This window comes from Vipera ursinii (assembly GCF_947247035.1).
Source record: "Vipera ursinii genome assembly, chromosome: 8".
In the NCBI taxonomy this organism is placed as follows: Eukaryota; Metazoa; Chordata; class Lepidosauria; order Squamata; family Viperidae; genus Vipera; species Vipera ursinii.
Window position 1 is genome coordinate 15,462,576 of NC_139519.1, and position 23,519 is coordinate 15,486,094.

Consider the following 23,519-nt stretch of genomic DNA (forward strand, 5'->3'; position numbering starts at 1 on the left):
ACATTGTAGATAGAAAAGCTTTGAAAACATGGCATTTTCTATATCTTGAAGTTAGTGGAGTGGCTTCATCTTATAACAGAATAACAGAGTTGAAAGGAACCTTGGAGGTCTTCTAATCCAGGGGTCCTCAACCTTGGCAACTTTAAGACATGTGGGACTTCCCCAGAATTCTGGGAGTTGAAGTCCACAAGTCTTAAAAGTTGTCAAGATTGGAGACCCCTGTTCTGATTCCAACCCCTGCTCAAACAGGAGACCATATACCGTTCTGGACAAATGATGGTTATAAGAAGAGCCCAAGCTCTTCTTATAACCATGTGATGGAAGACCCACCAATTCTGGAAACAAGCCATTCCACTGATTTAATTGTTTTCACTCTCAAGGAAATTTCTCCTCCTAGGTTGGTTCTCTCCTTGATTACTTTCCATCCATGGCTTCTTGTTCTGCCTTCTGGTGCTTTGGAGAATAGCTGGACCCTCTCTTCTTCTTACTGTTGTGTACATAGGACATCACAGTGGGGATTAGATGGGGGCATTTCCGGTACTGAGAAATCAGTATTTTGAAAAGCGACTGTGACTTGACTAGAAATTGGGAAAGCTGTGCTGAATGTATGATTTGGACAAGAGCTGTTGATCTGCCTACCTTCTTTGAAAGGGCAAGTACTTCAAAATGTTACAAGATTCTCTCTCTCCTCCCTCCCCCCCCTCCCCAAGGGTTGGGGTTTTACTTGGAAGAATAGCACTGTACCCCGTTCCTTGGGGGATTCCCAGGCAAACATTTGTATCTCAGGAAGTTATTTTCCCCCACCCACAACTTCTTCAAATCTGTCCTTCATGGGTTGCAATGTATGCGGCGGGGAAGTTTGAAGTCCTCCCATTGGTAGGTTCCGAGTTGATGAGTTTTGGGGGCTTTTAGAGGCACTTTCAAGTGAATTCACAGGATCTCACACACCCTTTTGGGTGGACTTTTCATTTGTTTTCTGACATGTGGTGGTATTAAGTCAACTGAGGAGTGGACCAGGGCTGGGTTTCCCCCCACCCTGACACACACTTAGAGCACACAGTCACTCCCTCCTCTTGGTCCCTGCATACTCACAGACATACCACCCGGATTGGAAGGGAATTGTGACATGCAAATGAGATTGGCTAATTATTATGGGACCTGCTGCAAGTCAGGAGGAAATAGACGTGTTTTTTTTCTTTCGTGATGTGGGAATTAACTTCACTCTCCTCCTTTCTAAGTAGGAAGAAAGTACGCTGCGAGAACAGAGGCTGGTTATCTATCAAGTACTCCCAGCTTTCTAGAGATGGTATAGTCTTGTTTTCAGCTTAGTAACTTTGCTCTTCCCCCCCCTTTTTTTTTAAAAAGCACCCACGGTTTACAGTGAGAACAATTAGGAAACTGGTTCTGGGAGAGCTGCTGATATTCTGGGGAAAAAAGGGGAGGGAAGGAGTTGAGATGAGAGGCCAAAGATGGGCGGGGAGAAGTTATGGAGTATCATCAGATCAGTTGTGGACTGGGAGGTTTTTGAAAATCTGGGTCAGAGCAGCTCCAAATTCCTCGCGTTGGGGGAAGGGCCCTGCTAACCAGATTAGACTTTGCAGCCAAGACCCAGAGCTGTGGATTCTGCTCCTTTTAGCCTCCTGCCCTGCTTGCAGGAAAGATGGGAAGGTCTGAGGTGTGCAGCTAGTCCTCAACGTACGACCACAATTGAGCCCAGATTTTCTGTTGCTAAGTGAGACATATGTTGAGTGAGCTTTGCCCTGTTTTTACAACCTTTCTTACCACAGTTTTTCAGGGAAATCCCTGCAGCTGCTCAGTTAGTAACACGGTTGTTAAGAGAATCTGGCTTCCCCGTTGACTTTGCTTGTTCAGAAGGTCGCAAAAGGAGACCACGTGACCTCCGGGACACTGCAATCCATCATAGATAAGAACCCGTTACTAAGTGCCTGAATTTTGATCACGTGTCCATGGGGATGCTGCAATGGTCGTAAAATGCATAAGTCAGTTTTTCAGTGCTGCTTAACTTTGGTCACGAAACAAAGTGCTGTAAGTTGAGGACTGCCTGTATGTCACTGCAGCACCATAGCAGCTGGTGAATTGCCCCATTGTCAAGAGCAGGGGTCTTCGAACTTGGCCCTTTTATGACTTCTGGACTTCAACTCCCAGAATTCCTCAGCCAGCGTGCCTGGCTGAGGAATTCTGGGAGTTGAAGTCCACAGGTCATAAAAGGGCCAAGTTTGAAGGCCCCTGGTCAAGAGGCTGCTTGGAAGCCTCTCCTGTGAAGTTTTGTCCATCTCACCAGATTCACAGCAGCTCTTGAACAAACCTGGTTATAAATAAGCACACAATGTTGAGTAAAGTGCTGAAGGCCAACTTCTCCAAAGGAGGCCGGGCCAGGACAGAGCAGAGCCTGGAGTTCTGGTCGGAACTAAATCGACTTCATTCCCATTTTCAGAGGGATGTAAACCAAAGTCATTCAGGGTAGTTAATACGGTTACTCCCTGGATATTTAACCATGTTCACCTTCTGGTACACTTAGAAGCAAATGCTCAGGGCAACTTTTGTAAGTACTTGCCTAGGTCTGCTTAGGCTTCAAGATCAGCCAAAGCCGTGGCAGCGCTACGCTTCGCTGGGTGTTCCAGAGATACTGTACAGGTAGTCCTTGATTTACAACAGTTCGTTTGAAGTGACAGTTTGAAGTTACATCGGCACTGAAAAAAGTGACTTACGACCGATTTTCACACTTATGACCGTTGCAGCATCCCCGTGGTCACGTGATCGAAATCCAGACGCTTGGCAACTGACTCGTATTTATGTCTGTTGCCGTGTCCTGGTGTCATGTGATCTCCTTTCGCGACCATCTGACAAGCGAAGTCAGTGGGCAAGCCAGATTCACTTAACAACCATATTACTAAATAACTGCAGTGATTCAATTAACAACTGTGGCAAGAAAGGTCATAAAATCGGACAACATTCATTTAACAAATGTTTCATTTAGCAACACAAAGTTTGGGCTCAATTGTGGTTGTACGGTGGGGACAACCTGTACTTCATAATTCAGTCATTGACTCAGATGGGTGGCTATAGAAATTGATTGGTCAGTCAATCAATCAATCAATCAATCCTATCACCCAGCACAGCCAGGTTGAGATAGGCTAGCATAAAAGCACGCATATCCTTTTGTGCACAGTTTAACTGCCATCTTAAAGGCTTCTGCTCTTCCCAGCATCTGTTTCAGTGACCGAATGGTACATTCTGGGTGTTGAGTGGATTGGTGCTTTTCCTCCCCAGCCATCCTCACAACTTGACTGGCTGCAGTTTGGCCCATGCATTATGCATCGACCTGCAATGTGCAAGTCATGGCTCCCGGGTTCTTGCATCTTCCTTGCAGCGAAGGTGGGAAGTCTCAAGTCCCTCCTTCTCTCAATTCGGAGGCGAGGTGCCGATAATCATGTCAGCTTCTGTGGGGGGAGAAAAGGGGATTGCTCATTCTTGGCATTCCCGGGGCTGATTAGCTTTAACCCACTGGTCTGTGTCATCTCCTCCCCTCCCCACTTGAAAGGCATTGCAGCTCTTGGAGGGGAGAGAGAGGAGGAGGGGACACACACACACACACACACACACACACACACTCTGACTCTGCAGGTGACAGTGACTGACAGGGATAACCTGCAACTAGGCTAGAGCATCCCATAAGCCGGTTCCTTTTGCATCCTTTTGCATTAAAGAGTGCAGCCAGATGGGTGGGTGGGTAGTTGATAGATTCAGCGCCAATCTGTGCATTTGAGGCATATTCCCTGGAAAAGCATTTTATAAAACAGAAAGCTGTCAGGGGAGGCAGGATTGAGTCTTGCTTATCACTTAAGGGCTGCTTTTCTTTGATGACGGAAAGGCAGTTTGCGTATGTTCAGAGAGAACGGAGCAGTACAGCAGCCATTTACCACCTGGAAATGCTAGTGACGCAAATAGGTTTTTGGTAAACTATCTGGCTGTGTGTGAGCTCAAAGTTAGACTCCTGGTCTTTTCTTTACTTCAGATTCTTCTTCCCCGACCCAACTTTCTTAGGAAGACTCTGGAAAAACTGTAAGATTTATCTTCAGTCTGGGAGAAAGACAACAGGCAGAAAGACACAGCGCTAAACTATAACTGGGATGCCAATTCACCCTGGCTCTGTTCACACAACTGGCTAGGCCAAGGGTAGGCAACCTTGACTCTTTTATGACTTGTGGACTTCAACTCCCAGAATTCCTGAGCCAGCATGGCTCAGCTCCCTTTCCCCTCAGCATGGCTGGCTCAGGAATTCTGGGAGTTGAAGTCCACAAGTCATAAGAGAGCCAAGGTTGCCTACCCCTGGGCTAGGCTGAATCCTAACAAAACTGTACTTTGGCTCAGTAAATTGTGTGAACTACTCAGAAGATCTAGGTGTGAGGCAGAATAATCCGGAGGAAGGCCACTTAGGGGTTTTAGCATGGCAAAGTGGCCTTTTCAGTTTCACTCAGAAACGAACAGGTAGCAAAAGTGGGAGCAAGGAACACACAGGCAGTCCTTGAGCTGACACCATTCACTTAGTGACCATTTTAGGTTTTTCGGCAGCACTGAAAAAAGTGACTAATGACCATTGTTCACATGAACGTTGTAACATCCCCAGGGTCACGTGATCAGAATTCAGATGCTTGGCAGCTAACTCCTTTTTATGACGGTCACAGTGTCCCGGGGTCATGTGATCACTTTTTGCGACCTTCTGACAAGCAAAGTCAGTGAGGAAGCCAGGTTCACTTTATAACCATGTTAACTAACTTAACAATTGCAGTGATTCACTTAACAACTGTGGCAGGAAAGCTCGTAAAATGGGGCAAAATTAACTGCCCCACTTAGTAACATAAATTTTGAGCTCAACTGTGGTCGAGGACTGCCTGTATAATAAATGTTCTGCCTTATCCCTGTCAAAAGCTTGGCTTTGCATCTGTGACTAACCAGTGCTTGAGAGCAGTTTGTCCGGGAGGGTATTGTGGCTAGCGGGTAGCCGATCAAAAGATCCCAGAAATCCAAAACTATTTGATTCCTACTTGTGAGATCAGAGGCCTTCTTGAACCCTGCAAGTCCACCAGTTGCTGGTATTGTCATTTTTTTAAATGTAACACCAACATTACTAGAAGTTGTAAATTTAAATCAGGGGTCTTTTTTTTATTGAAAAGTTTTAGCATACATTTTATCTTTAACAATCCCCCCTCCCCTCCCCCTCCCTCACTAGCCCTCTCCCCCCCCACTTCCCAGAGCTAAGTACAAGGTATAAAAACAAAACAAAAATCATAAACATCCATATGCTAACAACCATAAACTCTAAAATCTATCACTCTCTGGCTCATATAGGATAACTACAAACACTATTAATATTAAGTATATATAGAAAAAAAAAGGAAAAAAAGAAAAAGGAAAGGAAGACTTATTCAAATGCTACATGAAACTTTTTAGTCCTATATTTGTTCTGGATAAATCAGGGGTCTTTAAACCTGGCCCTTTTATGACTTGTAGACTTCAACTCCCAGAATTCCTCAGCCAGCATGCCTGGCTGAGGATTTCTGGGAGATGAAGTCCACGAGTCATAAAAGGGCCAAGTTTGAAGACCCCTGATTTAAATAATTCGTTTACTGAATTATTTTGAGAATTAGTCCATTCTTTTGTATGGACTCACTTTAGCAACATAAATTGCAGAGTTCATGGTTCAGACCCTATTGTTAAATATGACTTATCTGCACAGTTAATTGTCAATATTTGTCTTACTCTTATTGTTTGTAAACTACTCTCACCAGTAGGTTGCATAGTCAAAAATAAATATTGCAGTAAGAATTGGAGAATGCAGATTTTCTATCAATGAAGAGATTGCAGAAAATCAACAATAAGAGGGGTAGTAGTTGGAAAAAGTGAAAACATATTTGCTGTTGTTGCTCCTGCTTTGCACAGACTATTTAGTAAAGCCCAGCCCTATAATCCTTGTTTAGTTAATGCATATTTTTTGTCAAATCTTATTTTGGGATTTATTGCAAGAAATGATGTTTCTGATTCAATGTTTGTAAGTTGTTGGTTGGAATGCACTCAGGTTAGTGGTGGCCTTTTGCAAACTTAACCTTTCCCATTAGAGAAAGAGAAGGAACAAATTTTACTCTTGGAAACTATGGCCATCCAGTCTGAAAGAGTGATGTGGTGCACATGGCTCAGTTTCTAGGATTCAGAACTAGTGTAGTTTGTCTAAAACTAAGGCTCAAGGGGAGTAATTATTTCATACATCATTAAAGCACAGGACCAAGAAGGAGGATTAATTGTAATAGTAGTTACTGTGGGAATAGAGGAAAAAAATAAACCCACCTAGCTGAGAAAAAACAAACAAACATGTCCTGTGTCCATAAGAGAGCGGAAGAATTAAATGTCAGCTTCTGGCAGGTTGAGAATTGTGGTAGTAACTCCACCCACCTCCAATGTACATTGTAATGTGTACCTAAATGTCCATTGTGGAGTAATGTAAAGGAGTCTAATGAATCACACCAAATCTCTTGTCTAGTTTTTCTAGTTTTTCCACTGAGCTGGCCAGAAGATACCTATGCAAGGCTGTAGGATGTACCATCTTCTGTTCCCCATCACCTATCAAGGTGAGCCTCAAATTCCATCCATTTGGAATAGCAGCTCCTGAGGAATTTCTCTGGGAAAGAAATTGTCAGGTACTAGACAACTAGAACCACTTGAACAGGTCCAAGTGGATGTTTTATTGTTGATCCCCTAGATTACAAGGCTTCGCCAGACTGTCTTCCTTCCCTTGGGGAAACGGCAGATGTAGACTTAAGGGTTTGACGTCAACCATTTTCTTCTCCCCTCCCCAACCCACTTCAGGTTGGAATGTCTCTTTACTCCTCCTAGAGGGGCCCCATTCCTTCAGCCAGTGATCCCACAACACAAACTGACAACATGGGGGTGGGGGGAAGTCCCAAGTGGTTTTGTGCTAGTGGGTATATTTGAAATGTTGAATTCACGCATGAATTCTTTCGAAGAGCATTGCCAGTGACAAAACACTGATTTACCAAAGAGCAAATCTTACTCTCTCTCGTTTTCCTGGAGGCATGCTGCCACCCTGTTTTACCTTTCAGTTGCTTTCTTTTCTTTTCAGAGGGGGGAGAATATTCAGGTGGGCTTGTTTCTCCCCCCCAAAAAAAAAGCACAGGGTTTTTCTCTGTCATTTCTATTCTCTTAAAATGCCGCTGGTATATATACTGTATGCTCAGTGGGAAAGATGATGGGAAATAAAAGTTATGGTTGAGGCTGATGATTTGCTAAGAGAGCTTCCATTTGATTTCTTTCTCTTTTTTTAATTTAAAATATCTCCAGAAATTACAATCATGTCAAATTGAACATGGAACCAGATGGACACCAAGGGTAAATAAAAGGCTGCAGAGTCTGTGCTGGGAATCCAGGAACCTTAGGGCTGACGAATAATTCCATATTCTCCTGAAGTCAAAGGGGAAGAAAGATAACTCAATGACAAAGGAGATATTTTGCTTGGAAAAATTCCCCAAATGCTGCTCCTCCCTAAAGTCAGTGGCGGCATTCAGCCAGACCGCACCAGTTTGGCAGGGTAGATAATTTTTTGTTGCCCAGGACCAGAATGGACTTCCGGAAGCAGCATCCACACAGAGAAACCAGTTCACATATTTGAATCCCACAACTGCCTAAAAGTTTTCCCATTAGGGAAGAGAAAATGGGAACAACTGTGTCATTAAAACTTGCTCCTAGAAAAGTTAGAAACTCGATGGGCAAAACAAAAGAAAATCTGGGCTCACACACATATTGCATAATGAACTCAGTTCTTGCAGTCAATAAGTCATAGTTGATGGTTTATACGAACTCAGCCAGCTTAGTCAACAGTCTAGAGCTGAGCCATAGCATATCATAATATGAACTTTGAGTTCATATTAAGCAGCTTATGGTTTCTGTGTCTTCTGAGATTAATTACTTTCCTCTACTTCTGTACCGTACAAAACCCTTCCCAGTAGATTGGTTCTAAGGTGTCCAAGTTACACCCAGCCTCTTTTTGTAATTCCTGCCAATCCACCTCTTGTTCTGACAGCCATCATGGAGAGATCAAGGACTTCTTGGCTCCCATGACTTGCTAGTTCCAGCTGGGGCAGGTTGAAGCTTGTTTTGGACAATGGGGCAGAACAATTGAAAAACATGTGAATGCACACTGGCCTACAATGCCTAGATTGATTGCCAAGGATTATCACTGGCAGATTTTTTTTTATAAACAGACTAGGCTGCTGACTATTTTGCACACCCCCTGATTTGTTCATTCAGTATGTGTGTTTGGTGTGATTTTTTTTTAACCTGGTGATGATTCATAATTAATTACTGCTTTGTGCTGATTACATAAATGCTTGCAGAAAAATAAAGAACGGGAATAACTTAATAATGTTATTAGGGCAAGTGATGACCCCCCCATCTGTTTTTTTAACTGCAAAAGTAATTAAGCAGCTTGAAGAGTGGGGGGAAGAGGGAAGTTGATTTGGGAGTAAGGAATTCCAGCTTCCAGATAAAGGTTAGATAGAGCCTAGTGCAGGGGTCGGCAACCTTGGCTCTTTTATGACTCGCGGACTTCAACTCCCAGAATTCCCGAGCCAGCTATGCTGGCTCGGGAATTCTGGGAGTTGAAGTCCGCGAGTCATAAAAGAGCCAAGGTTGCCGACCCCTGGCCTAGTGCAACTATCTCAGATTGCAGCAAGAAAAGACAAGTTGGGATTTTGGAGAAACACTGGCTTTGAGCAGATAAAAAGCCAGCTGTTCTTCACATATGCCTTTTGCTATCCATCAGGTTTCTTCCATGTCCCAAGTGCTACATATTTAGATATGCTTTTTAAATTAAGCATTTTACACAGAGAGTAAGCAACATATATTGCCGTATTTCACAGCAGCAGTTTTATTTAGGACTTTTTGTTCAAGCAGGCTAGTCTTTCTTTCCTTATGTTTCTATCTCATTCTTCCAGCAAAGAAATACTCAGAATAAATAGAACTCCAATACGAATGAGCAGAACCTATGAAATTCAGTTTCACTCAATTTCATACCCAAGCTTGAGTTTGCTGCATCCCATTTCTTGCATGAGTTTGAAATGCTTTCTTTCTTAAAGCATCCATGAAAAAGCCACCACGAATTTTCATATATGTTCTTCCCATTGCATACAGTTTTAGTGCACAATTGTCTCAATGCACCTATTTTTACAAGCTATTTCTCCTCATGTAATGCACATGTGTAATCTTCAGCAGCATCTTCATTTTGGTCTACTCTTCTAAAGTCCACTTTTTTTGTTTCTTTGTTTAGAAAAAAAATCACATCAAAGTTTGGAAGCATGTAGGCATGGAAGGGTAATTGCAGTTGGGAAAAATTAGATAAATTTCAATCAAACTGTGATTTGAATAAGCAATCTCACTTTTCTAGCTTACAGGCAGAATCCCAGTTACAACTAGCCTGGGACTGATTTACAGCTACATCTGTGAATACCATCCTAACTTCACACGAATATACCTAGCAAATAACGTTAGCAGTCTGGCCAACTTCTAGTCACCAGCAATCTGTTACTAGCGAGTTCCTTGTTGCTTTCTGCCAGTTTCACTCTTTGGGCCCATCCCTCTGAAAACTCTGCCAGAAGCAATCCTAGCTCCAGCAAAGTGTGTCTACTGAGCAATTGCCATGTCTAATTTGCTAATTTTACAGGTGATCAGCATTTCATAATCTGAACAACTGTACACCTACCTACCTTTTCTATTTCTTTCAAAGTCTTCCAGAGCTAACTTGTCCCTGGTCAGAAGCCATGACTCTAATCTGATTACCATATAATGGAGATAATGGAGACTTGTTAAAATGGGAGATAATGTGATACATATATAAGTTCTCTCTCTTGTGAGTCCTTGATTGCTGTTATCAATTAAAAGTAAATGTTGTTGTTAGTTGCGAAGTCATGTCCGACCCATCGCGACCCTATGGACAATGTTCCTCCAGGCCTTCCTGTCCTCTACCATCTTCTGGAGTCCACTTAGGCTCACGCCTACCGCTCCAGTGACTCCATCCAGCCACCTCCTTCTCTGTCGTCCCCTTCTTCTATTGCCCTCGATCTTTCCCAGCATTAGGCTCTTCTGCAGTGAGTCCTTCCTTCTCATTAGGTGGCCAAATTATTTGAGTTTTAGCTTCAGGATCTGGCCTTCTAAAGAGCAGTCAGTAAATACAAGAGAGTAATTAAGTCAGACATGTCCGTCCGGCCTTCTGTCTTGAGTGAAGAGGAATTGTCCTGAGGTGCATATAAAATATATACTATAGAAAATATATACTTACAGAAAAAGCATTAGAAACACAGTGCAAGTCTAGAATAATATGTCCTCTTTATTATTTATTTAGTTTTTATCTCGCCTTTGTAACTTTCTAAAAAAAACCCCTCAAGACAGCAAGCATACATAATGTTCTCTCCTCTTCCTATTTTCCCCACAAAACCATCCTGGGAGATGCATTGGGCTTTAAAACATTAAAATATATTTTGAACACTATTTGCTTGACAGGTTGACTACAGGTGGTCAGTTAGTTCATCCAGCCCAATAGGTTTGGTAGAAGAAGGTGCACTATTAATCTGATGTTGAAACTAAACTAGATTCTGGAAAAGAAGTTCTTTCTTTACACGTAAAAGATATAGCTCCTTATCTCTACTTCCATTCTCCAATAGTATAAGCGGTACATTTTTCTGAGGCTAATATCATTTGCTGCAGATGGAATTCCTGCTCTTATAAGCTCTTCACTTAATTTGATGTCCATTCATGTGGGGCTTTAGCAACATAGAGCTAACTCACACATATGTGCATGTGCTCTCTGGGCTTACATAAAGTCCATGCAGAGTTGGAGTTTCATGTTCAGCATTGAAATTCCCCCTTTCTCGGAAATACAGGCATATAAAACCTATGGAAGGAGAGCTATTGGTTGGGAAGGGGGGGGGGGAAGACATTTTTTACAGATCCTCTACCCCATGTTTTATTACATGTAATAATGTATGCATGGCAGGTCACCCAAGTGGTTACAGTCCACAGATTGTGAGCTAATGAACGCCAGACAATTACCCTTGAGAACCTAGTCCTGAAAGTTAATATTTTCCTAGGATTTGGCATATTAACCGTAAAATATTGACCTCATCAGGACCGTCTTACCCATGACCCTATCACATCTTACCAATGGAAACAATAAAACTGGGGAAGGGAAATATCTTCCTGAGTGCACCCCCCCCATCATCATGTCATAAAATGAACCTAAATATCAGAGAGAAAAAACAACCCCATGTTTTCCTGTTGATGAGAGTTATAATATTGGAAGAGGTGTGAAGGAAGAATAGCCTGTGTCTATATTATTCCCTTTCTTCCTTTTTCTGTGCTATATTGAGAGCTTTCCACCTGTGTATTACTAGTTATGTACATGGGGTGAGAATTGAGGCCATTGTAATGATCTTTTACATAATAAACTTGGAACACCTCCCCGTATTAAGAGATTGAGATAGACAATAGAACAATGTAAACAGAACATTATGAGCAGTAGCTGGCCACTGAGGCTATTGCGACTTGGGCCGCTGGCAAATCTCAACGTGTTATACAACTTGGGTCACTGGCAGATCTTAACAGGTTGAACTTCTATGACAGTCTTGGTATGGTTTGTCCTCCCAACACACCTGCGGACAGATTGCTGTGAAACATGCCTACTTTACAGCCTGAGGCACTGACATTAAAGTAGTCTAGAAGTCTTAGGCACGCTCACAGCAGATGTAGAAATGAAGCCTTAGGTCAGGGGTAGGCAACCTTGGCTCGTGGGCTGGCTCAGGAATTCTGGGAGTTGAAGTCCATGAGTCATAAAAGAGCCAAGGTTGCCTACCCCTGCCTTAGGTCAGGGGACCCAATAGACCACAGAGGTTAGGGAAAGGTGCTAAGCTAAACTTTTTGTTTTGAGGTCCATGAGAAATAATAAGCTGTAGTTTGGGTGCTTCCCTGCATTTCTTCACATACGATCACAGAATACCAAGATAGGAGCTGGCATCTTGCCTATTGGAAAGTTACCAGGATATTTATATGCTGCCATTTAGGTCAAATTTCCCACAATGCCACTATGTTAAAGCACAAGCGGGGGTGGGGGATGATTAAATTTTACCTGTTATTTCCAAGGAAGTTTAAGCACTTTTGTCAAGGGAGGGAATACATCACCCTCCGCACTCCCCCCAAAATACCCTCTGCCCCCTCTCTCCCATCCTTTCAGCTTTTTAAAATGGGATGGTACGCTGGCATTTCCTTCTTGTGCTGTAGTAGTTGCAGGAGGTTGAGGTTGCAAGGTTGCACACAGAGTTATAGGCAATTTAGTATTTTCTCAGGGACCCAACTGAATAACGGCCTAAGGAAAGTGGGGTCTCCCTTGAGTTCTGCAGGGTGATGGTGATGGTGGTAGTGGATCCCGACAACACATACATGACAACCACATAAGAGCCCAGTGGTGGCACAGTGATTAGAAGGCAGTATGGAGGGCTAATTCTGCTGATTGCCTGGCGTTCATTCTCATTGGCTCAAGGTTGACTCAGCCTCCCATTCTTCCAAGGTCGGTAAAATGAAGACCCAGATTATTGGGGGCAAGAGGCTGTCTTTGTAAACCGCTGGGAGAGGGCTGTAAAGCGCTGTGAAGCAGTATATACTGTGAAGTTTATGTGCTATTGCTACAGAGAGCTAGGGATGGAATAACAGAAGGCAGAAGGAAGAACAATCTCTTACACACACTGATTTTTTTAGGTGTTTAACATCTCAGTACCTATCGGGTATAGATCTGGGGTTACCTGTTACCAGGAAACCTCTGGTATCACTTACCTGTTTGAAGAACAAGTAGAATGCAGGATCCTATCTTCCATCCTGCCTCAAGACGTAGCAGATTTAGGCAAGTGCCTGAACAGAGTTGAGATTGATTGCTGAGCCACAGAAACATAATTAGGCTTCTAATTCATTTTTTTATTATTATTATTATCGGTGATTGTCTCCTGCCAGTCCTTTACTCTTTTTTTTTTGGAGGACAAGGACTTTCCAGATGCCACTCATTTTGTGTACGGCCCCTTTCCTCAAAAGTACAGCTTACTAACTGAGTAGAATGCAATGCATGTTGGGGCTTGCAGGTGCCAGAAGCTGGCATCTCCGTGCAAAATGCAGGGAGAACTTTTGCAACCTGTTCTTTGTGCAGAGAAGCCACTGGGCACCCTTCTTGCTGGCCCTGGCAAACTGCCAGCTGTGCCCTCAGCTGGAACTGAATGCGTCTGTCCCAAGATGAGGGTGACCCCTTGTTCCTGGGATCAGGTGACTTGGCCTCAGCTGTTGCCTGGCCACACACACTGGCGTCATCATTGCTTGCTAGATAAGGCTCTACTGTTGACAAGCCTGTTGAGACCAGCCCCACCGCTTAGGAAGTAGAACCAGCCGTGAGACAGAGGAAGGACTCATTGGACGTTTGGAAGCATGGACATCTTTCAGTCCAGCCCGCCCCCCCAATTCTCCATGCTCATTCTTTGGGGAACAAGACCCGTCTCCTTTCTCCAAGCTGCAGAGCCAGGGTGATGTTCCAAGTAGACTGCCAGATTAAGAGTGGAGAAACCGGGAGTTCTGCTCCCGCTAAGCCACCCAGCTCGCAGGGTGACTTACAATATTTGCATAGGCTGTTGCTGGTCTGTTCTCACCCAACCTGATCTACCTTGTGGATGGTGTTGTTGTTCTGAGCGCAAGGGAAAAAGAGGAGGGTGAATCATTTATGCCACTCGGAGCTCCTGCGGGAGAAGGTGGAGATGAACATGTAATGCTTCATTCTCAGCCAGAACTTGTTTGTCACAGATTAGGCTGGTCTGGCAGGAAAGAGGCAAGGATATACCTCCTTGCATCTCTGTAAAAGAAAGAAAGAAAGAAAGAAAGAAAGAAAGAAAGAAAGAAAGAAAGAAAGAAAGAAAGAAAGAAAGAAAGAAAGACACAAGCAGTTGCAGCAGGACTATAAGACGACCTTAAATCAAAATGCTGGATTCTTTCTATTCCTTGTATGTCCGCCTCTTGTACTTTTACCACAATTCCAGGTTTCCTAGCTAACCTGGATGTTTGCAGTCTCAGTACATCTGCCGTGCAATTTTACATGAATTCAGCAATTAGCGCTCTGATTTAACTCTGCCTTTCCAAGCTGATGCCCTTCTGCTGTGCAGACTGCAGTCTTCCACCTCCAGAGGCCATACCGAGCAAGGATGATGGCGGGGGTGGGGTTACAGTCCAGTGCATCGAGGCACCGAGTCAGCAGAAAGCTTAATCTCTGCCTGGGATTCTTCCAGGGACTCCCCCCTCCCCCCCTTTTTTTTGCTGATCCCAACTCTCTTCCCTACCAAATTCTCCGTACTCTTTAAGAGAAGCATGGCACAATGCCAGCAAGGGAGCAAGGGTTCCTTGATCCCTCAGGGTTATTGGATCACACCCATTACTATGAGCCCTTCTTGAAAAAATGTTATTTTCCTCGCCTGCGCAATCATTCATTCCCAGACATGCACAGTGCTGCCCCCACAGCTTTGCTCTGGAGGGTGGAGGACCACCAGAGCCTGGCGCAGGAAGTGGTGCCTCCAAGGCACTTCCTGGCTGTTAACCCTTTCCTCCTCGTACTTTTAGTCAGTTCCCCCACTAAATCTGTTTTCTTGCAAGAGAGAGATGCCAGGGCCCTGTTTTGCCTGCACATGGAATATCCATTTGACTGCAGGGGTGGCTAGTCAAAAGGGAATCTGTGTAAAAGGATAGAAGGGCACAAGCTCCCGTCAGCTTGTCATTTCTTTTCTCGAAATGCACGTCCCTCTCCCTGCTAAAGAGTGCTCGCAACCATTTTAGACGAAAGATTGCAAAATTCTCTGGGTATACAATGCAGCCTGTCAGGCACCAAAGGTTGCCGTAAAATATATGAGGGAACCTTCACGTCTACACTGTTTTAACTTGTTAAAAAAAAATGGGAAGCCTTCTCAAGTAACTTTTGTCTTCCCTAGAACTTAGTTGCAGAAATCCCGTGGACTGTCTTTACTTCCATGTTTCCCAAGTTTGACAACTGTAAAAGAAGTGGACCTCCCAAGTTCCCGTGGCTGGCTGGGGAATCCTGGGAGTTGAAGTCTACATGTCTTAAAGTTGCCACAGTTGGGAAACACTTTGAATGTCCATAGGGTCGCGATGGGTCGGACACGACTTCGCAGCTAACAACAACATCAATCCACAATTCTTCAAGCATGGCTTTGTAATAAGTTCTTGAAGAACTTCAGGGGAGGCCAAGAGATGCAAGCCTCAACATCTTTTTCAGTTTAGAGCGTTTGTTAAGCCCATAGCAAGTCAAGGGTTTGATTTCACCGGCTATGGTTTCTTTAGCCATGGCTCAGTGAAAAAAAACACAACAAACACAGTCGGCTGCCTTGCACGCAAAGCTATCTGTCACCTGTCCCCGTGCGGGAGATGATGGCATCCAGTCTCACACGGTGCTTCAAGCCTGAGCCATAAAAATTGGAAGGTGGTGCATTATGAAGATGTAGACTCATCTGCTCAGATGATGGTTTTCTAGCAGAAATGGACTGGGAAGATGTAGAGAGAAATGGGCTCTTAAAAAACAAAGGAGAGTTGCTTTTCCTTCAGCCTTTACTCTGCCAAGCCTTCACATTGCCCCTCTTGAGGTTAGCAAAAACCCACCTTCCAGCAGAGGAAGTCGCAGCAGGTCTGGAAACGGAGACAAGAACAGGAAACCACCCTAACTCTACAAGAGCCCACGTGGGGGAGCTGGCTTAAGAGGAGTAAATGCAAATTGCTGCTTGGAGTAGGTAACAGGGTGCGAGGAGAGTAAGTGTTGTTCGGATCCAAGGCCATTTTGTCCTAGGGAAGAGAGGGTTTTTTGTTTTGTGTTTTTTAAAAAATTATTTGGAGGTGTTCTCTGCTCTACAACAACATAATGGGTGGTGTTTATTTTTCACCAGACCAGGAAGAAAAAGTCCTCCTAGCCTGGAATCTGTTTACATGCCCTTTTGTAAAAGTAGGCAGAAATCAAGCACAATGTTTGGTTTTCCTTGTTTGGATTTAGCTTGGAAAAGAAGCGGGGGAGGGGTTTTTGATTAAATTGAGGAGCACATTCTTTGCTCCTGGTTACAACCTGGTGCCTAAGGAGTCCCATCACCCCCCAGCCAGTGCGGTAGTTCCAGGCTGCAATTCTGGGACAGAACAGTCTGTTTTTCTTTTTGCTCAGAACATATTCACAGAGAGAGAGAGGCACTCAACGTTCAGAGAATAAGCGTGAGTACTTGCTGTGTCACACACAGTGCGTTGGCGCTAGGCAGGCGGGTGGGAGGGGGGGAGTGCAGCTGGACCCACCACAGCCTTGATGTTTGCTGCTAAAATCTGCATTGCTGGACCTCCTCAGCCTTCCCACTTGAAGGCTGGATTAGCAGGGGGATCCAAACAACCAAGGATTCAGGGCAAGAAGTGGCTTTCTGATGAGAGGGTGCCCACATCAGCCAGCATTAACCCAACACTGGCACTGCAGAGTGAAATGGGTGGGCATTTAAACTTATCAGATCTGATTCTTTGCTCGGTGGAAGAAGCCAAATATAGTAAAAGCACTTTCCAGAGATGTCCAGCATCTCCTTTCATAATTGGTTCGGTAATGAAACTGCTCTTATTATTAGGTAATTTATTCTAATATTCAGCCAGAATCTTCTTGTGACTTAAGGCTGTTATTCTGTGGGTAGCAATCAGGGACAATAGAGAAGAATCTTGGCTGTTTTACAAGCCGCCCTTTTGGATGCCTGAAGTGTATTATTATATCTCCCTTAACCTTTCTTTTCGAAGCTAAATATATCCAGTTTCTCAAACTCTCTTTTTTTCCTGTCCCGTTGTGTTGTTGTTGTTGTTGTTTTTAAAAAAAACTTCTGGACTTTTGGTCCCCAGTTCTGGTCATTGTTCTCAAGGTGAGATCTAACTGGTAGAAATGTTGGGAGGAGCTTATTTTCTTCCACACTTTGGAAAGCACATTTTAGTTTCACAAATGAAATCCAGCATTGTTCTGCTAGGCCAGGGGTAGGCAACCTCGGCTCTTTTATGACTCGTGGACTTCAACTCCCAGAATTCCTGAGCCAGCTATGCTGGCTCAGGAATTCTGGGAGTTGAAGTCCACGAGTCATAAAAGAGCCGAGGTTGCCGACCCCTGTGCTAGGCAGTGCTTTTGTCTGGGTGAGGTCTACAGAAATATATGGTTCCGTTACGTTTCAGTCAACACTTCCTAGGAATTTCAAACTTAAGAGGAAGGAAATATGCAATGATCTGGGTCTACAGGAAGGAATCAAACATTCAGGTCAGTGACAGGGAGCCAGTGGCCCTCCTGATGTTGCAGAACTACAATTCTCAGCAGTTCCATCTGACATGACCAATGGTGAGGGATACTGGGAGGTGTAGTTAGTCTAGTTACCACTTCCCTTTTGAGTCATGCTTTATGCAGCAGTTTTGAGCAACGAGCACATCCCAAGCCTTGGCTTTTCTTTTTCTCCCCAGCTGGCGTTATTCATAAAGAGAACCCATAAGAGTTGATTCTGTGGCAAGCACAGGGGGGTCCTCAACTTACAACAGTGATCATTCAGAGTTACAAAGGCACTGAAAGAAGGCATTTATGACCGTTTTTCACACTTATGGCCGTTGCAGCGTCTCCATGATCATTTTAGGCGCTTGGCAACTGACTTCTATTTATGATGGTTGCAGCGTCATGGGATCACCTATTTGGACCTTCTGACAAGCAAAGTCAACGGGGAAGCTGGATCCACTTAACAGCCATGTTACTAACTTAACAACCGCAGTGATTCATTTAACAACTGTGGCAAAAAAGTCATAAAATGAAGCAAAACTCACTGAACAAATGTCTCACTTAGCAACAGAAATGTTAGGCTCAGTTGTGATCTTAAGTCGAGGAGTAGTTAGTTGACACTTGAATTTTAGGAGAACTAGAGTTGGGTGATCTCGGATACGGTTCTCCCTTTTCTTGAGAGGTACAAAGACGCGCAAAGGTGATTTGCCATTGCTGGGAACTAGTCAACGTCTCATGGCAACAGCAATCTGAGTTTAGGCAAGTCTACCTGGCCCTAAATTTCACTTGAGTTTGCAGCCAAGCTTGCTGTTAAGTAAACATGGCTAGATGGCTGCTCTTTTATTGGAAGAATATAGAGTAAGGAATGTTTTTACTTCAGGAATCAGGGGTCTGGAGGTTTTTTTTTTAAGGGGGGCATTATTTATGGGACAGACCCTGTTTTTTAGTTCCTTGTTTTCTTAGGATATGGCCTCTGAGATTTTATGGGACTCTCGAGTAAATATTTTTTCTTGCTGTGCTTTAATCATTTCTGGGATCCTCCCATGCAAAAGATGGGTTAGTCTGCCTCCCATTTCTTCTTTGCTGTTGCAAAGCCCTCCTCCTCTTTCCTAGAAAACTCTGCATACCCAAGTCCAACAGTTTTTCCCAAACTCAGCCTCTCACACCCGGCCCTTGCCAGTTGGAACAGATCCAATTAACCCCCAAAGGCCTGGAATGGCTTTGTACTGCTCTGTAGGAAAGCTTTGTGGAAGATCTTACAGGACCTCAGAGGGGTCTCTTTGTTCAAATGGGAGCCATTCCATCCAACAAGTGGCCTCCCCAAACACACAGAAGGGAGGGGAGAGAAATCACAAATCAAAGACATCCCTCCTTCTGCTTATTTGACCGGTGCCAAAATCCAGAGAGCAGGCAATTAAAGTTTAGCTGCACGCCATAACCCAGTCCAGATTTAGAAGCCCATGTGGGTTTGTTTTGCTTTGTTTAGTTACAACCAAAACAGATAGATCTTGATTCACATTTTCCTAAAAGTTGTGTCATCCTACCTAAGAAATGGCAATGAAATCCCTTAATGTTACCTCTTTTATTTCTGGGAAGAGCCCAGTACTTTTGCACAACTGCAGGACTAAAAAAATTTGGGGACCTCATTGGCAATTTTATTTTTATTTTCCAAAAGTCAGATTGGGGAAACGGTCCTAGTTAGCACAAAAATTGCTATCATCTCAAAGCACATAGAAATCTTGAGTGTTCCAGGACAATTTTAAAAACAGAATAGCCAAATGAGCTGGACAGCTCTCAGTTTGACTAGATCAGTCTATTTTTGCAATGCTTGTTTATTGTCTCCAAGGTCATAAATAACTACGAATCCCAACTCCCTTAGGCCAGGGCACCCTTACGATTAGCATAGGGAGAAAAAGTTTTTAAAAAGGATATACGATTTTCAATAAAGTTGGAATTGTGAGAAACCCAGCTGGATGGTGTTCCCAGCACTGAGGGGAGAGAGAGAGAGCTCAAGAGCATATTCTGAAACCCTCCTATTAAAGAGGAGCGGAAACTCCTCTATTGGAGGTTTTACCTGGTCACCTGTAGATTTATGATGGATAGTATTAAAAAATTGCATGGGAGACCCATCATCCTCTGCCCATGACTTCAGCTAGGCCGTGGAATTGCCACATTGGATTGAGCTTAGCATGTGTCACCTGAGATTTCTGGGTTAAGATCACTTCAGCTCCTCTGTTATGCTCAGAAAGTGGTTTGCTGCACATGATATCCAACCTTATCATGCAAATGTTTAAAATTCTCTCTTTTCCCAACATAAACATGTTAAAATAAATCGATCCAATTGTTATAATCAGAAGGTGAATTTTAAGGGGATTCTAACCCAGAACAGTGACTGGGATCTTACATAGTAAGTTATTGTGTGTGTGTGTGTGTGTTGTTGTTGTTGTTGGTGGTGGTGGTGGTGAATGTTTTTCACTCTAGCATGTTTTGTAAGTGATTTGCTTATTGTGATTTGGAAAATTCACATGATATGCGAACCTAGCCTCTTGCTGCTGCTTGTCGTTAGCTTCTTCGGTGAACCTGGGATCTTAGTCTGCAAACTGATATGAGTGGGTTCTGTTTTGACAGCATCATGCACAAAATGCTTTGCTGCATTTTAATCCAGTAATCCACAGTTAAGCCAACTGTGCCCAATGCAGTGTGGGAACTCAGCCTATAAAACAGAGCCCTTTGCTTTTTTTCTTGTGTGTAACCCACCTAAACAACCTGTTAATTAGATGAGTCAGAACAGGAGGAGGAGGAGGAGGAGGAGGTAATTCTTACATTGCATTAAATTAATACTTACATGTATTTGTACTTTTGAGTGACCTGAAGAGTACATTGGCAAAGGATTTCAGAAAAGGCAAAAATCTAAGAGGAGACGGAAGCTTATAGCAGGCAAGGAATCTTTTATCTAGGTGTTTATCCAGAAGGAGAAATATTGGGACTGACCCTGGGGAACAGTAGGGTATCATCTGGGGCTTTTCCTGAAAACAAACACAAATCTCCTCATTCCCTAGGTTGAGATCTATTATCCACCCCCTGAACAGACAATTCAGCTTTTGGCTTGGTGAGTTTCAGAGGCTCAGGATCATACAGCTTCTGCTTTTCCTGCCTGGCTTGCCACTGGTATTTCTTTTAGCAGGTGAGAAAGTGAAATAAGGACTCTAAATATCTTCCTGTGGGATGAATTGCCTCTAGTCCAGAATTAGGTGGTCTCTTCCCACATTTCTTTTTCAATTGTATTAGAATTTTGGTTTGCACCTTATAAAAGGTGAGTAACCATAATGTGGGTCCTGGTAAGGATAGGGTGTCTGGTGAGACATTGGGGCGTGCCTAGATTTATGTGATTTTTGGTACAAACCGGAAGGTCATTTCTGGGATGTAGGATCTGATAGATCTTTTTCTCAACTCCTATAAAACTTTTATCTTGCCTTTCCTTCTACTTAAAATCAAAGGATAAATTTAATTAGAAGCAGACCCCACTAGGTTGCAAGGGACTTCTGGCTTCAGTTCTGTTTTTGCATCTGAGCCATGGAAGTTTATGAAATGGCAGAATGGATGCCTGGGAGCAATAATATATCAGATGGAAGACTTACCAGCTGCAGGTCATCCAAATCGGTGGTATTGATGTGGGGGGGGGAAATATGTGTTTGGTTCTGGAAGTCTTCTGATATATCTTGGAATCAAAAGGAATCTTTTAGATAGACCAGGACAAATGACCTTACCTGGAGTAAAGCAGTATCTTATAAAATTAGAGTATTTCACACTCAATTGAATATAATTGACTTCCAAGTATGTAAGTGTGCATGGGTTGCAACTGTAACAGTTAAACCGGGGTAGGCAACCTTGGCTCTTTTATGACTGGTGGACTTCAACTCCCAGAATTCCTGAGCCAGCATGGCTCAGCTTGGAAACCTCTCCTTTTCCCTTCAGCATGGCTGGCTCAGGAATTCTGGGAGTTGAAGTCCACCAGTCATAAAAGAGCCAAGGTTGCCTACCCCTGAGTTAAACCATAACAACGTTTGGGTAGGAGAAGTAGTAGGAGCTTGTAACCTGGACTGGACCTTCTATAGTCCGTGAGCATTGATCATACTAGCTAGAGAACTGTGATCTGAAAGATGGAAAGATCTGAAAAGGATTGGGTAACCTGTGGCCTGTTTGGGCTCTAGACTTTATTTCATTAATGAATGAATCCAAAAAATGACTCATATTGACAAAATCCAAAAGTTAACTCAGATTGGGATCATTGACTTGGATGGGTGGATAAAGAGAGAGAGAAAAACACACATATGGTGGTGCCAAAAAGCTGGAATTTGGGGGAGATGACAGCTACCTTACAATGACAGGCAACAGTTAGATAAACTAAAGCAGTTGTAGTTGTATCGGCAGAAGGTTTTTGATGTGGAAAAGGAATTTAGGTGGAGGCAGGCTTATCACAACGGGGCTGAGAAATTGCATCTGCCCCAAAATTTATTTCTTCTGCATTAATTCCGGTTGTCCAGATATTTCCTTGCTGACTGTCTGTCTTGTATAGTTTCCTCAGTTTTCTTGGAAACAGTTTTAAGATCCCATGAAAAGAATGTCTTCTTTTTTCCCTAAATGTTTTATGTCTTAAAATTCTCCATCCTGGAACTAACAGTTGCCAAGAATCAAGTAGTACATGAAGCACAAACTTTAAACTAGGTAATTTTTCTTGCACTGTTTATTCAATGACAGCTAACAAAAGAAGTGTTTTTATCGACCAGACAGGCCAATAATAGCGTTCGGCTTTTTTCCACTGATCCTCCCAAAGACTTTTTTTTTCATTAGAATCCATTAGGAAGCATTCTTTTTGCAGCTTTGTCTAGGTAGCAACAAGAACCTCACCCATTTATTTCTACATCTGTTCCATAGGGAAAATCCACACAACTAGGGATAGTACAACATCTATTTCACTTGCAGAAGTAAAAAATCTTCTCCTCCTTCTCCTCCTCCTCCTCCTCCTCCTCCTCCTCCTCCTCCTCCTCCTCATTTTTGGAGTTATTGACACTTGAGGCAATATTTCTGCTGTTGCTCTTATTTACTTAATCCCCAATGTCTCCAGGTAAAAGACTTTGAGGTGGTGGATAGCTATGTATTTAAGAATTCCTCTTGTCCTCTGAGGCCACAATTTTTGCAATTGCATGACAGGGGTTATAACTTACTGTGGACTTATTTAGAAGGCCTTCTTTAAAAAAAACAACCAGTTGCCACTTGCAATGGATAAATGCTGTGATTGCACCATGCTTTGGACTGCAATGGAGAAAAGTGCTTTGGAGAGTATGTTGATGTACTCGTTGAATCTGTCAGAAACATGGTCAAGCAAATTACTCTTTTCTGGGGTGATGGGATTGCTGTCATAAAGCTGTTCAGTCACTTGCACAAATGACTCGTTGACCCTGAATATTGCTTTTTATTTCGTATTTGAAGTATTGTATGACCCTAAGACAGTGTTTCTCAAACTTGGCAACTGTAAGATGTGTGGACTTCCAACTCCCAGAATAGCTGGCTAGGGAATTCTGGGAACTGAAGTCCACACATTTTATACAGTTGCCAAGTATAGAAGCACTATTAGTAGATGGCCTGTGGAAGCTATAAGCGGCCTGCTTTTCTTTTTCATGTCTGTTTCCAGGTCTCAAAAGTCATAGTTTGGATTTTAGCTGTTGTTACAGATTCACTAAATAATTGTGATGGCAGGTTGCCATTTTCCCAGCCCCCCCCCCTGCTCCACTTCCCTTGCAGTATGGTGGATAGAAGCTTAGTTCGCACAGTTTGCTAAACCATTAAGCAATTTGCTTTGTTTTGGCTGAGCCTGCCGTGTGAACCCAGCCAGGTGTATGGTTTATTCAGCAAACTATGCTTAAGCATCCTTAGTATTGTGGAAGCCCCAGTCAAATTGTCGCTTTACAAGATTAGTTTTGTAGTTCCTGGAGACAATGCGGAATTCTGCACAAAGACGATAGCAGAAATGACGACGACGATCATGTAAATGAAATGCTTTGAAAAACATACTTGCAAAGTGCTATTATTTTGG

General features: G+C 43.3%; 1 protein-coding gene across 4 annotated transcripts in view; it reads left to right on the plus strand.

The window, feature by feature from the left end:
• The window catches only part of ZMIZ2 (zinc finger MIZ-type containing 2), a 90,699-nt gene that overhangs the window by 17,014 nt on the left and 50,166 nt on the right, over window positions 1-23,519 (plus strand). Inside the window, exon 1 of one of the 4 annotated variants that reach the window (XM_083368765.1) lies at window positions 16,351-16,365. The exons of the other annotated variants lie outside the window; for them this stretch is intronic. The gene's annotated coding sequence lies outside the window, so the exon portion shown is untranslated. Of the gene's footprint in view, window positions 1-16,350; window positions 16,366-23,519 lie in introns of those variants that run through there. 4 annotated transcript variants of the gene reach the window in all.